We start from the raw sequence: 15,769 nt of genomic DNA on the forward strand, positions 1-15,769 counted from the left end.
ACACAAAAATAAACATATATATAATAAAGTCTAGGGTGCCTAAGACTTCTACAGTAAGTCAGTACTGTATATATATATATATATATATATATATATATATATATATATATATATATATATATATATATATATATATATATATACAGTACTGTGAAAAAGTTTCAGGCAGGTGTGAAAAAATGCTGTAAAGTAAGAATGCTTTCAAAAATAGAAATGTGAATAGTTTATTATTATCAATTAACAAAATGCATGAACATAAGAAGTGAATGAACAGAAGAAAAATCTAAATCAAATCAATATTTGGTGTGACTACCATTTGCGTTCAAACCAGCATCAATTTTTCTAGGTACACTTGCACAAAGTCAGGGATTTTGTAGGCATATAGTCAGGCGTGTGATTAACCAATTATACCAAACAGGAGCTAATGATCATCAATTTACTATCTAGGTTGAAACACAATCATTAACTGAAACAGAAACAGCTATGTAAGAGGGTTAAAACTGGGTGAGTAACAGCCAAACTCCAAGGTGAGGTTGCTGAAGACAGTTTAATGTCAGAAGTCATACACCATGGCAAGACTGAGCACAGAAACAAGACACAAGGTAGTTATACTGCATCAGCCAGGTCTGTCCCAGGCAGAAATTTCAAGGCAGACCGGGGTTTCCAGATGTGCTGTCCAAGCTCTGTTGAAGAAGCACAAAGAAATGGGCAATGTTGAGGACCATAGATGTAGTGGTTGGCCAAGGAAACAGATGAAAGACACATCATGCTTACTTCCCTTTGCAATTGGAAGATGTCTAACAGTGCCATCAGTTGGTAGAAACCAGTGGGACCCAGGTACATCCATCTCCTGTGTGGATAAGTCTGGTCAGAATTTGTCTTCATGGAAGAATTGCGGCCAAAAAGCTATACCACCGACGTGGAAACAAGGTGTGGAAACAAGGCTCAAGTATGCATGAAAATACAGGAATTGGGGTGCAGAAAAATGGTAGCAGGTTCTCTGGACTGATGAGTCAAAATAGAAATATCTGGCTGTAGCAGAAGGCAGTTTGTTTGCCGAACAGCTGGAGAGCGGAACAAGAATGCGTGTTGTCGTGTCTAGGAAACGACAGAGTCCAAATCTTCAATTTGTCGAAAAACATCTTCGCGAGGGAAAAGACGACACCACGGCAGAAAGTTCTTCAGGAAAATCAGACTTTATTAGCAGCAGCACATAAAGCCGGATCAGTTCTCCAGAACTGAACCCTGACTCATTTTTACACCCATTTTATACAGTTACTCCACCTACAACTCCTCCTCAAACCTCATTCTGGCAAATCACCCACACTGTTCTTATCATAACTCCTCCCAACGCTCCTCCCACAACGTCATTGTGGCAAATCGCCAACGGTCCTTATGCTCTGCCAACTACGAACAAAGTTCAGGACTCCCCCTGTCCTCACTTCACCCTGCACCTGCTCTTGGCAAACTACCAGACCTCATAAAGTTCTGGATGCCCCCCCTCTAACACACACGTCATCCATACACGTCACTCTGTATCTTTCGCTTTTATAAGACGAACTAAGCAGCAGTAATCATTGAAAATATACAGACAAACTAAACATTTCATTCATATTCACTTCTAATATACTTTTCTAATATACAGACATACTAAACATTTGATTAATTATTCTCTTCTAAGGGAGTAAATGTACATTTCATTCTTTGCATTCTTTGCTCTCATTTCAACAGTTTTCACTGTGGTTTCTTGCGTTTTCATAAGCTCAGCTATAATTAATGTTCAAGGTCAAATAGATACACTTCTGGCATAAAACATCGAGAGTCCCAGAGAAATCAGCTGTACAGTCATATCTTGCTCTGCCCGTGTCCTTGACAGTTCGAGATGCCTCCCCCCCAGCTGGCTGCTGTGTAATTCTTAGCACAATTTAGCAGTTAATCAGTTTGAAACTATACAGGGTACATATCATACTTTAATACGGATATATTGATACACTTTTTGCATACATTGTCGAGAGTTTTGGAGGAACCAGCCTGCTCACTAAGGTGGAGTCTGATTTTGACTTGTGATTGGTTATCATGCTTTTAGGAGGGAGATCTTTTGTTCTGTGAATTTTCCCCTACAGTGTGTGCAGGCAACAGTGAAGCATGATGGAGGTTCCTTTCAAGTTTGGGGCTGCATTTCTGCAAATGGAGTTGGGGTCAGAATTAATGGTCTCCTCAATGCTGAGTAGTACAGGCAGATACTTATCCATCATGCAATACCATCAGGGAGGCATGATTGGCCCGAAATGTATCCTGCAGCAGGACAACAACCCAAACATACAGCCAATGTCATTAAGCACTATCTTCAGCGTAAAGAAGAACAAGGAGTCCTGGAAGTGATAGTATGGCCCCCATAGAGGCCCTGATCTCAACATCATCAAGTCTGTCTGGGATTACACAAAAAGACAGAAGCATTTGAGGCTGCCTAAATCCACAGAAGAACTGTGGCTAGTTCTCCAAGATGTTTGGAACAACCTACCTGCCGGGTTCCTTCAAAAACTGAGTGCAAGTATACCTAGAAGAACTGATGCTGTTTTGAGGGCAAAGGGTGGTCACACCAAATATTGATTTGATTTAGATTTTTCTTCCGCTCATTCACTTCTTCTGTTCATGCATTTTGTTAATTGATCATTTCTATTTTTGAAACCATTCTTATTTTGCAGCATTTTTTCACCCCTGCCTAAAACTTTTGCACAATACTGTGTATATCAGCCCCGTTCTAGACTACTGTGATTGGGGGGGCAGACAGAAATTTAAGAAATTTTAATTTCTTAATTTAAATTTCCCCCTAGATCCAGCCCTGATATAGTTTCACTTTCTGAATTAAATTACAGAAAAAGATGCACCTGTGTATACACACACATTATTATGTATTTATTAGACCAATTTTCTTGACTTAAGCCTTCAGCTGCTGTAGCCTAATGAGACCAAAACAAATCCCACCACACAACATAACCAATATAATGAACATTATCAACATTTATTATCAACAGACTAGCTATATTACATTTAGAGACTAATTATATTCATGTTGATTAAGGGAAAATTTTTTTATGTTGCAAGCAATCTAACATTACCTCACGTTAGTAAGGCTGTCTTTATGACCTCTATCAGGAAACACTCGAGAGCCCTTCTCTTCCAGATCAATTTCAATAATAAGAGGTCAACATGAAGAAAAATAATTTACCAAAGATGGAAAGAAAACAAAATGTCATTATTAAGAGGTTATTTCTGAGCCATTTCAGTTTCATTTCTATCCACGGCTTTCTCCAACTGATTTTTCTTTTATGCCACCAACAACACTGTATTAGTTTTATGAGGACAAAAATGACCTTTAACCCTACAATTACCAGGAATATCCAGTCACAAAATGTGTTTTTTCCAGACCATCTTTATCACTTCAGGACTGTGGCGTCTGCCTAGGCCAAGTTCACCTGCACTTTAGCTTTGGGGAGTGTTTCCATAACCACTTTCACCTGAGCATGGATGCCTGCACACACATTTAATTCAGGAGCCAGGTGGGTATTGTCCCATGTGACCAGGATGTTGAACTCACTGGCATCAAGGGTAGGTGTACAAATGTTTCTCATCTGAACAGTGCATGCTGGACAGAAACCAGGGGGTGATTAACACCTTATATTATCACATAGAAGTCTGTGAGGTGACTCAGAATAAACCATTGATACACCATCTGATATCAGCCCCACCCTCTTGATCTCCTGAGCTTCCATCTCAGTGGTCAGATAAGAATGAGTAGAAACCATACCATTTATGAGTGCTTGTTTCATTGCAGTGTATTGTATGTATAATGTGTTGTCTTAGCTCTTAGCAGTCCAACCCTTTTACAACACTGAGCATACACAACAATGACATTATCTAAATCATAAATAGCATACAAAGATACCATATTATAACTGATACATATTACATACATAATTGATTTCTATTTTAAAAAATATTGTCAAAAAATGTTGCCTTCTCGCGGAATCAGGTGCAGCCAGTTTTGTTCAATGCTGTTGAAGATTATCATTATTATTTTTTTAGAAAGATGTGCACATACAATTGTGGGCCCAGAGGGTCATCTGTTCCAGTTCAACAGCTTGATTCTTCACGTTCCTTCAGAGGGTGACATTGCCTATTCTCACATGAACCTTCATATTGTTTTCATCATATCAATTTGGATGCATCATTGTAAGACCAGGGTAACTTTTTGATTAACGCTTCACAGCCCATCTCCCCATGTTATCTTTTCCCTAAAACCCAGCTATTATGTTATTATATGTCCAATAATAGGCGTTTCCTGTAACACCGAATTGCTCTATTTTGCAAAGCAATTCTTCCACGTGTCCTGATGCTTCACCGTCTTTCCACCATGTCCAATCGGCAAATCCAACTACAGCTGGGCATATTGTCCTTGCTTGATACATTGTGTGTGGTTTGTGAATATGACAGGAACCTCCCACTTAGTACAGGGCCCCAACCAGTCTGGTCTGCAGGACTGGGCGTATTGTCCTCATCCCGATTAGTTCTGTAGGGGAGAGAAAGACCAAGTGTGAGTGTATATTCTTATGCAGTTTTAATAATTTTTTTATATTGACATTGGTTTCAGGTTCAGCTTTGTTATACAATTTACATTGGTCCCCATGATACCAGAGATACTGTATCTTCCTACCCCGCTTTTGTATTTCCAGTTTGTTTCACCCTTTTCCTTCCTTCCCCCCTCCTTTTGACCAGCACTGCTGCTTGCTATTGGCGCACACACACAGGGCCTCCTACACTCACTCTGAATGTGGCCTGCTTTTCCACAGTTAAAACAATGAAATTTGGCCTGGCCCTTCTTAGCTGTTAGTATGGCAATCCTTTTCCTAGAGCTCCGTTTGGGGGATAAACAGAGTTGAGACTCATTCCATGCAGATAAACAGTCCTGGATCTCTCTGCCTATGCACCGTCTGATTGGCTGTGCACTCAATTCCCTATTAAATTGCAATAATAAATGCTGGCAGGTAGGGGAAACACCGCCGTTGTATTTATTAATGACCAAACTCGAGAAAATTGGGTCATCACCCTTCAATAGTGCTGTGGCCCCCTCCACCTCTGTTATGATTGTACACACTTACAAATGTTCCAAGAAAATCTGTGGGATGCTGCCCCTTCCTTGGGAACAAACTCAAGAATTTTATTCATGTCAGCTATAACACGACAGCCTCGCTCATTAGTCTTAATCGTATGTCATGATTGGGGAAAACAACAGGGTTTCCATGGCCATGTACAAATTCTACTGGAATAGTGACCGTCGTAGGAAGCACAGATTGTAATACTGACAAGGACTGTTGTAAATGAAGTGAGTGCATTCGCTGTAGTGCTTGCAACTTGTCAAAAACAGCAGTCAGGTCGCTAACTCCATCCCACGTGGGAAGTTGTTGCTGCAGTGTAGTCAACTCAGTCAGTGTGAGATCGCGATCAACCTGCTGGTCCTTATATTCGTACGTGACAGTCCCATTAACGGGATTATTTGATCCACTCGCAAGAACTCTGCGTGTACTTATTGGTGGCAGTTTTGTATTTTTCATCCCGACTGATATTGGTGATCTAGCCCTTCTGGAAACCACCCTTCGGAAATTAGAATTAAGTGAATCAAGAATGGACTACATCCGGTCTCCTCATCATCACTTCCTTTATCATCCACACCTACCAAAGGAGCTGTCGCATTTGCCTGCATTCTGATTCACTCTGCTCGTCTAATGTCCCTAAACCAAGCGCTGCCACTCGCCGTTTCATTACGGTGTTTGGTAGTTTTTGCTTTGCTATTTTTTTCTTCAACAACCTTAACTTTTGTACAATGGCCCTGTCCTAATTTTCACCAAAAACATTCAATAACTCCTTATACGCGATCTGCACATTGCATAGATGTTCCTGCATTTGAATTAATTCTGAAACCATAGTACTCAGTTTTTCCCTCAATGGCATGCACCAGTTCAGCAACAGAGGCCTGAAACTCTCTAGAATTCACCTCCAGTTTGTTGTCCAAACTTTCAATGTCACATCGCAATTTAGGGATTTCCATAACTTTATCATTCAGTAACTTCATTGTCTGGGCCATAGCCATCACACAATTAGCCTGTCTCCTTTTCTTATTTTGCTCCTTTCTACTGCACTCTTCACAAGCATTTAAAAGATATTCAACAACATCCATTTCCTTCGGTATGTTATAAGAATAATCTTTACAATGCTTGGCCAAGCAGCAAGCGGCCCATAATTTCCAACAATTCGCTGCCATTCTTAAATTCTTATTACAATGGACAAACAAACTTTTGGTACTTAAATTGTCCAAGGTCTGTGTAAGTTTATACAAGCACCTACTTAGATTTCAATTCAATTCTACTTCAATTCTAGCCACTTGTATTTTAAAACATGACAATTTTCGTAACTATTCCTCTACAATATTACATACCTAAATATTTAATACTCACAAATGTATGCGGCCCGTCCGTGCCCTCAGGCCGTTTTTCCTTATCCGGGTTGGTATGGCTTCCGAAATCCAAAGCAGTCTTCCTCCTGCCTGTATTCCTTTCTTGAATGGGGCGTCGATAAAGTTGTGATGTATAAAGACGTGGCAATCGCATGCCGTTATCGACCTCCCCGGTTTTTTTATTTTTCATTTTTTTAGAAAAACGTGACAAAAACTGCTGCCATTTTTCTGCACCCCAATTCCTGTGTTTTCTTGCATAGTTGAGTCGCTTGGCCTTGTTTCCACGTTGGAGGTATGGCTTTTTGGCCACAATTCTTCCATGAAGACTACTTCTGACCAGACTTCTCCACACAGTAGATGGGTGTACTTGGGTCCCACTGGTTTCTGCCAATTCTGAGCTGATGGCACTGCTGGACTTCTTCCGATTGCAAAGGGAAGTAAGCATGATGTGCGTTTCATCTGCTGCACTAAGTTTCCTCGGCCGACCACTGCGTCTACGGTCCTCAACGTCACCCGTTTCTTTGTGCTTCTTCAACAGAGCTTGGACAGCACATCTGGAAACCCCAGTCTGTCTTGAAATTTCTGATTGAGAAAGACCTTGCTGACACAGTGTAACTACCTTCTCTCTTGTTTCTGTGCTCAGTCTTGCCATGGTGTATGACTTCTGACATTAAACTGTCTTCAGCAACCTCACCTTGGAAGCAGAGTTTGGCTGTTCCTCACTCAGTTTTAGCACAGCTACACAGTTTCTGTTTCTGTTAATGATTGTGTTTCAACCTACATAGTAAATTGATGATCATTAGCTCCTGTTTGGTCTAATTGGTTAATCACACACCTGACTATATGCCTACAAAATCCCTGACTTTGTGCAAGTGTACCTAGAAGAACTGATGCTGGTTTGAAGGCAAAGGGTGGTCACACCAAATATTGATTTGATTTAGATTTTTCTTCTGTTCACTCACTTTGCATTTTGTTAATTGATAATAATAAACTATTAACATTTCTCGTTTTTAAAGCATTCTTACTTTACAGCATTTTTTCAACACCTGCCTAAAACCTTTGTACAGTACTGTGTATGGAAGTCAATACACTTGAGAGTAACGTATTCATTAGGCTCAATGAGAGAAGATTTGAATCTCAAGCAAAGCTCTCTGCTGGTGCACCTGGATGGAGGGCAGGCTGATGTTAGCGTTAGGGCGGATCAATTTAATGTCCTGTCTTTTGGGGAAAGCACACCTGAACTTAAAACGTAACGTTAGTTTCTTGTGATTAATTCGTCCGTTTGGATTGCCTACAAACAGTCAAACGCTACCAACGCACAACTGAATTCAAGAATGATTCAGAGGAAAGAACTAAAGAGACCAAAACGCCCACCACACAACATAACCAATATTATGAACAAAACTTTCCAACTTCGATAGCTATAAGCGAGCTACATTACTTAAAATGACTCTGCTAAAGTGTTAGCTTGCTAGGAACATGATAACTAAACCAGCTCGCTAGCCCAGGTTAACGTTAACTATCGTTGTCCATACTGAACAATTTATCAACTGACTGTCTATATTAAACTGAGACTAATTATATTCATGTTGATTAGGGGAAAAAATATTATTAACGTTTCAAGCAGCCTAACACTACCCGACACTAGTAATGTTCTTTGTGATCTCTATCAGGAAACAGTCGACAGCCTTCTCTTCCAGAGTACGGCGGTTCGGAAAGACCAAACGCAAAGGCGTTTTCTTTTTACGCTGAATGTAAAAATATAAATAATCTCAAACAAATACGACTACAGAAATGTATCAATTCATATAGTGTATATATATCTCTCTCTCTCTCTCTCTCTCGCTCTCTCTCTCTCTCTCTCTCTCTCTCTTTCTCTCTCTCTCTATATATATATATATATATATATATATATATATATATATATATATATATATATATATATATATATACAGTACCAGTCAAAAGTTTGGACACACCTTGTCTTTTTCTGGATTTTATGATTAATGTTTTATTTCCACAGTTTGTAATCAATATGTGGTCAAAGTGCAGATTGTCATATTTTATTAAACCATGTTTTTATACATTTTGGCACCATGTAGTAATTACAGCACTTTTTATACAAAGCCCCCCATTTCAACGTTTGAGACAATTTAACATAATATCAAATACAATAGTCATGTTTTGTATTTGGTTGCATATCCATTGCATAGCATGACTTCCTGATGTCTGTGACCTATCAACATCACCAGTCTGGATATCTTGTTCTCAGGATGACCTACAAGCGATACTATAACACTTCGCATTTGAATGGATCTTTACAGGAATTGGGGGGTGGGACTAGATTCGGCTGTAAATTATGCTGATACAGTATATAACACATTCGTTGGCTAAATGGCTTTTTGTCATCAAGGGTCCAAGGTATCAGATGAGCCTCAAACCATCCTGCTGCTGGCAGATAAACTGTAGATACTACAAGGGACATTTCTCCTGACTAATTTTCCCGTTGAACTCAATGGAAGAATTGTTCAGGAGAAACAACCCTTGAAGTATCTACTGTATATCTTTTAGCAGCACGGTTGTTTGAGGCTGGTTTTTGACCACATATGAATTTCTTGATGACAAACAGTTGAAATAAAACATTAATTAAAAAATTCATAAAAAGGCAAACTTTTTTGACTCCATCCATCCATGATCTTAACCCGCTTATCCTGAACAGGGTCGCTGGAGCCTATCCAAGCATACATTGGGCGAAAGGCAGGAATACACCCTGGACAGGTCACCAGTCCATCGCAGGGCACACACACCATTCACTCACACACTCATACCTACAGGCAATTTAGATTCTCTAATCAGCCTAACCTGCATGTCTTTGGACTGTGGGAGGAAACCAGAGTACCCGGAGGAAACCCACGCAAACAAGGAGAGAACATGCAAAGTCCACACAGAGAGGCCCTGGCCGACCGGTATTCGAACCCAGGACCTCCTTGCTGTGAGGCAGCAGTGCTACCCACTGCACCAAGTTTTTTTTCCGGTAATTTCATTCAAAAGTGAAACTTTCATATATTCTAGATTCATTACACATAAAGTGAAAATCCCAGGAGATCAGCAGTTTCTGAGATACTCAAACCACCTTGTCTGGCACCAACAATCATTCCACTGTCAAAGTCACTTATCACATTTCTTCCCCCTTAAACAGCTGAACCTCTTGACCATGTCTGCATACTTTTATGCATGTAGTTGCCACATGATTGACTGATGAAATATTTGCATTAACAAGCTGGTATACAGGTCTACCTAATAAAGTGCTCACCAGATGTATATACAGTCATGTCCAGAATTATTGGCACCCTTGATGAAAATGAGCAAAAAAGGCTATATTTTATGTGCAAACATATGGGAAAACGATATACTTTTATCCTAATACAATTATTCTAATTTCTATTTTATTTTTTTGAGTAATACTATTTTTTATGAAAAATTTAGGTGTCAAAATGATTGGCACCCTTAAAGATTATTTTAAATAAAACCAAACAGAGATAAATCTGCAGTAAAATTTTACTTATTTCAGTTAATCTCAGTCTTAAGGAACTGTATTGTGGCCTTCCATCACTTCATGTTTCCCTAGGGTATAAAAATGAGGTAACATGCATGTAAAATCCCTTTGTCATCCATCACCATGGGGAAAGTCAAAGAACTGTCAAATCAAAAGAGACAGATGGGTCACTTTGGGGGTCACAAAGTCTCAAAATCAACCATAAGACGCCATATAAACAGACTCTTTGGAAGGGTCGCACGAAGAAAGCCCTTACTGAGAGTAACCAACAAATTCAAGCGTCTGGAGTTTGCAAAACACCATTGGAACTATGACTGGAAAAGGGTGCTATGGTCAGATGAGACCAAAATTGAACTTTTTGGCTATGTGCATGTGCATCAAAAAAGGGATGCATACAAGGAAAATTACCTCATACCTACCATCAAATATTGGAGCTGTTTTGCTGCCAGTACTCCTGGGGCTCTTGTTAAGAACAATGGCATAATTAATTCCACCAAGCACCAGGACATTTTAGCCAAAAACCTGGTTGCCTCTGCCAGGAAGCTGAGACTTAGCCGTAGGTGGACCTTCCAACAAGCCAATAACCCCAAACATACTTCAAAATCAGCACATAAATGGTTCCATGAAAACAAAATCAATGTTTTGCAATGGCCATCTGAGTCTCCGGACTTAAACCCTATCGAAAACATGTGGTCTGAATTGAAGAGGGCAGTCCATAAGCGCAAACCTAAGGATATGAAGGATCTTGAAAGGTTCTGCATGGAGGAATCGTCCAAGATCCCTCCAAATGTGTTCTCTTATTAAACATAGAAATAGGTTCAGTGCCATTATCCTTGCCAGGGGAGGCTGCACCAAGTACTAAAAACAGGGGTGCCAGTAATTGTGAAATCTTTTTTGTTTGGAAAGAAATTTATAACTTGAAAAATGTGTAATTTCGGTCGATTCCATTGAATCATTAATAAAGTAAAATATTTTCCACATGTTGGAAAATTACAATATATCTGTGTAATGGTATCATTTGTTTTCTACAGTCTTTTTTCCTCATTTTCATCAAGGGTGCCAATAATTCTGGACCTGACTGCATATATATATATATATATATATATATATACTCCTGGAGGGCCGGTCTGTGTGCTGGTTTTTGTTCCATCCAATTACTTTCATTTAGTTTTCTGATAGCTCGATAGATAATACTGGTTCACTCCTGTACTGGATCACACTGAAATCTTTGGGATACTCCTACAGTCTGTGAGTGTAGCTGGTGCTTATACAAATGACCAAGATGCAGTATGATTGAACTAATTAAATAATTAAGCTTCCACAAAATCCTGAAATGGTTCGGCCCTTGCTGTGCAAAAAACAAAACACATACAGTGAGCAGCAGTTCTGTGGGTAGAAACACCTTGTTAATGAGTGAGAGGAGAATTGGCAGACTGATCGAAACTGCATAGGAAGGTGACAGTAACACAAATAACCACACAGTACAACAGTGGTATGCAGAAGAGCATCTCTGAACACACAAGGGCCCTCCATAATGTTTGCGACAAAGACCCATCATTTATTTATTTGCCTCGGTACTCCACAATTTGAGATTTGTAATAAGAAAACACATGTGGATAAAGTGTACATTTTTATACATTCTGGCTTCATTGTGTAGAAATTACAGCAGTGTTATACATAGTCCTCCCATTTCAGGGCACCATAACGTTTGGGACAATTTAAATTAAAGTATGTGCAAGTATTTTGTTGCATATCTTTTGCATGAAATGACTGCTTGAAGTCTGCGATTCATGGACATCACCAGTTGTGGGGTGCCTTCTCTGGTGATGCCCTGCCAGGCTTATATTGCAGCCATCTTTAACTCATGCTTGTTTTGGGGGCTAGTCCCCTTAAGTTCTCTCATTTTCTCTTCAGCACATGAGAGGCATGCTTTATTTGGTTCAGATCGGGTTATTGACTTGGTCACTCAAGAAATAACCATTTTTTAGCTTTAAAAAACTTTTAAAAAACTGTATTGCTTCAGCAGTATGTTAGCAGTATCATTGTCTTGCTGTAGAATGAACCACCTGTTAGGTTTCATGTTTTCATTGTATTGTATTCTGTCGTTAGCGTTTCCATGTTTTTGTTACCTCTGTGCACACCATAGCCACACTGTTATTTTGTTCACTTCATTCATTCATTTCACCTGTTTCACTTCCTGATTGTTTCCCACACCTGACTGCCATTCCCTCTTGTTACCTTTGTTATTTAAACCCCTTTGTTTAGTTCCCTGCAAGATTGTTATGTGTCTTTATCGTTTGTGTCTTTATGTGCTTGTTTACGACCCATCGCATGTGACCACGATTATGTTTTGGATTATCCCTGATACACCTGTTTGCTGGAATTCTGACCCATTGCCTGGACTTTCTATTACGAACTGCCTGATCCCTGCTGTATCTGTTTGCTGGCTATTGACCCTCGCCTGTCTGACCTGCGTCTTCATAATAAAGACTTTTATTATAAATCCTACGCCTTGGTCTCCCATCTGGGTTGCTTGTTCTATGGACCTGATACCGGCAATACATTTTGAGTCATTCGCTTCAACTTGAGTAGATAGGATGTGTCTAGACACTTCAGAATTCATTGCTGTGCTACTAGCATCAGCAGTTATATAATCATGAGTGAAGATAAGTGAGCCAGTACCTTTGGCAGCCATACATGCCCGGGCCATAACACCCCCATCACAGATGAGATATGCTTTGGATCTTGGGCAGTTCCTTCTGTTCTCTATACTTTGCTCATGACTTCACTCTGATATAAGTTCATGTTCATCTCATCTGTCCACAAGACCTTTTCCCATAACTGTGGTTGCTCTTTTAAGTACTTATTGGCAAACTGTAACTGGGCCATCCTGTTTTTGCAGCTAACTAGTGGTTTGCATCTTGCAGTGTAGCCTTCGTATCTTCTGAGGACAGTGGTCATTGACAAATCTACACCTGACTCCTGAAGATTGTTTCTGATCTGTCAGACAGGTGTTTGTGGATTTGTCTTTATTATGGAGAGAATTCTTCTGTCATCAGCTGTGGAGGTCTTTCTTGGCCAGACAGTCCCTTTGCGATTAGTAAGCTCACCAGTGCCCTCTTTCTTCTTAATTATGTTTCAAACAGTTGATTTTGGTAAGCCTATGGTTTGGCCAATGTCTCTAACCATTTTATTACCTCTTTGATTTTCATTGGCACAACTTTGGGCCTCATGTTGATAAACAGCAGCAATAATAGTTTCTAAAGGCGATCAAAAGACAAGAGGAAAGACTAGGTGCTGAGAGCTCTCTTATATCTGCATCAAGGAGGCAATTAAACACACCTAAGCGATTACAAACCCATTTGAAGCCATGTGTCCCAAACGTTATGGCACCCTGAAATGGGAGGACTATGAATATACACTGCTGTAATTTCTACATGGTGAAAAGAAAAAAAAGGCCTGCAAACTCATTGGACAGTGCCTCATCCCACAGCAAGACAATGATCCCAAACATACACTGGTGCTCTCTTTCTTCTTAGTCATGTTCCAAACGGTTCATTTTGGTAAGCCTATTGTTTGGCTTATGCATCTTTTCTTATTTATCTTCAAACTCTGGTCCTCATGTTGACAAATACCAATGACAGACTCCAAAGGCAATCAAATGCCTATAATCAAGATGCCTGAAAGCATTGTTATACCTGTACTAAGGAAGTGTTTGAATACACCCGACGAATTAGAAATAGCTGAGAAGCCAGCTATCCAATTACTTTTGGTCCCCTAATATGGGTACTGGCTGATTTATAATATGCCTATAAAACGGGATGTAATTCCTACACACATCACCCAATACAGATGTAAATATCCTCAAACGTAGACTAAATAACAGAAATTGTCCAAATACTTATGGACTGCACAGTATGTCCAATTTTATTGCTGCAGCCTTCGACCCCTTATAAGGGAACCTGTTTGTTTGAATCAGTGATTAAAATTAAAATGCATCTTGGCAAAAACTTGGATAAACAGACCATGAATTTCAACAGACCATAAAACATTTTCTGATGATAAATACTGAGAACCCCTGCTTTGCAGGCAGTTGGTTGAAAAAAATAAGTCTTTAAAACTATGTGTCCTATTGTCATAGCAAATATCATGTCTACAATGGGAGCGATTGCATTGAGGTCATATGGAAATAAATATCTGGAGACAGAGACTCTAAAACTAAGCAGTTTGTTGACAGAAAAGAGACATATATTTCTTATATTATGAGAGATTATATGATACTTATTCTCAATAGCAGATGCTTCTAGGTGCTGCTAAAATGAGTCACCTAACCAAAGATGTTGGCAGAATTCATAAATGCCAACTATGTCAGCAAAGTAGTGTATGCGTCTGAACTGCAAAAATGTTACTCCAATAGGCTGTCATGCAGATTTTTATGCCTAAGTCACCTTGTCCACCTAACAGCTATCCAATTGAGTGGCTTGTTAAAACCTCAGTTGTGGCTGTCCAATAGTTGTATAGCTACGTTGGAGTAACGTTAGCCAGCTGGCAGCAGGAAGGCGAATAATAGGGAGGTAGCTCGCTGCTCTTAGTCAGACTCACTGGGCATCGGACCTTTGGGTACAGGATCATGAATCGAAGACATACGGATGGTTTTAATATATCTGGAAATTGAGCTTGTATCGTCACTCGTGTAGAAGTTGTATGAGAAGCAATTATTTGTGGCGCAATTGAGTTGTATACGATACCACATTATTGAGTAAGGACTGAATATTTTTTCCTTAGCAGCACTAGCGAGCTCGTCGCTCCACCGCAGAGCGGGGATAAGTGGAGACTGTGCTGGTATGTATAGCTAACTAGCAATTGTTTTGGTAGCTACAGTAAGTTGTGTTTGACAACACATTGGTTTCACTTCTGATGAATGATCTGAGTTCATGGTGATTATGGACGTTATACCAGAGGTCTTAAGATGTATGGTTTGTGACTGTATTTGTATGTTAGCTCACCGGCTAGTCAGGGTCTACACTGCAGTGCTGAGGCTTCAGTCCTAACGTTACCGACCCGACAATTAACGTGTCAATTAGCATATTTACTGTAATTCCTTGTTAGCCTGCCTAGCAAGTTGTAATTCGACATACCTCTCTAATTAGAAAGATATCTAGGTAGTCGGCTATAGTAATATTTAATTTCAACTGGGCTAGCTAATTCATTTAAGATTTTTTAAATGTTGGCCAAATAACAGAGATTGCTGACTACATAAATCTCCACTTTACCGAGCAGCTCATGTAAATTGGCTAACGCGTTAACTTAGTTCAGTGTTCTAACGTTTCTTGAGTCGTGACATGTGATGTTGTCTAGTTAATATGTAAGCTAGCTAAAAAGCTTAAACTTGAGCTTTTTTTTGACGTAACCTTGAAGTAAGAAGGCTACAATAGAATATACTGTAATATTCTGGTGTTTCATGCGATTAAATGTCTTTATTTTTGATGTGCTGCCGTGATATTGCACGCATAGAAAGCAAGCAGTCATGAAATGTTTTTTTTTTCTTGCTGTTAATTTAGCTGGCTAACAAACCAAGAGCGTTCTTTTTATTTCAGGATTCACTAACGTTAAATCAATCCTAACACGAACTGTGGTGTATTTGTATTCAATAGCCTACCTGGAAACGGAGCTTTACGGACATACGGCCATGGTTTGTAGCT

The 15,769-nt window shown here is 39.6% G+C and overlaps 1 protein-coding gene and 1 long non-coding RNA gene across 2 annotated transcripts in view; one reads left to right on the forward strand and one right to left on the reverse strand.

Moving 5' to 3' along the window:
• Nucleotides 1-3,001: 3,001 nt before the first annotated feature.
• Nucleotides 3,002-8,183, reverse strand: LOC133123197 (uncharacterized). Its single transcript, XR_009708209.1, has 2 exons — nucleotides 6,513-8,183; nucleotides 3,002-4,570 (listed from the first exon to the last, which is right to left on the reverse strand). It is a non-coding gene; the product is annotated as an uncharacterized LOC133123197 (long non-coding RNA).
• Nucleotides 8,184-14,682: 6,499 nt separating this feature from the next.
• LOC133125171 (hyccin 2-like) overlaps nucleotides 14,683-15,769 on the forward strand; it is a 55,577-nt gene continuing 54,490 nt past the window's right edge. The window contains exon 1 of the mRNA XM_061236923.1: nucleotides 14,683-14,909. The gene's annotated coding sequence lies outside the window, so the exon portion shown is untranslated. The remainder of the gene's footprint in view (nucleotides 14,910-15,769) is intronic.

This window comes from Conger conger, chromosome 3, assembly GCF_963514075.1.
Source record: "Conger conger chromosome 3, fConCon1.1, whole genome shotgun sequence".
NCBI lineage: Eukaryota > Metazoa > Chordata > Actinopteri > Anguilliformes > Congridae > Conger > Conger conger.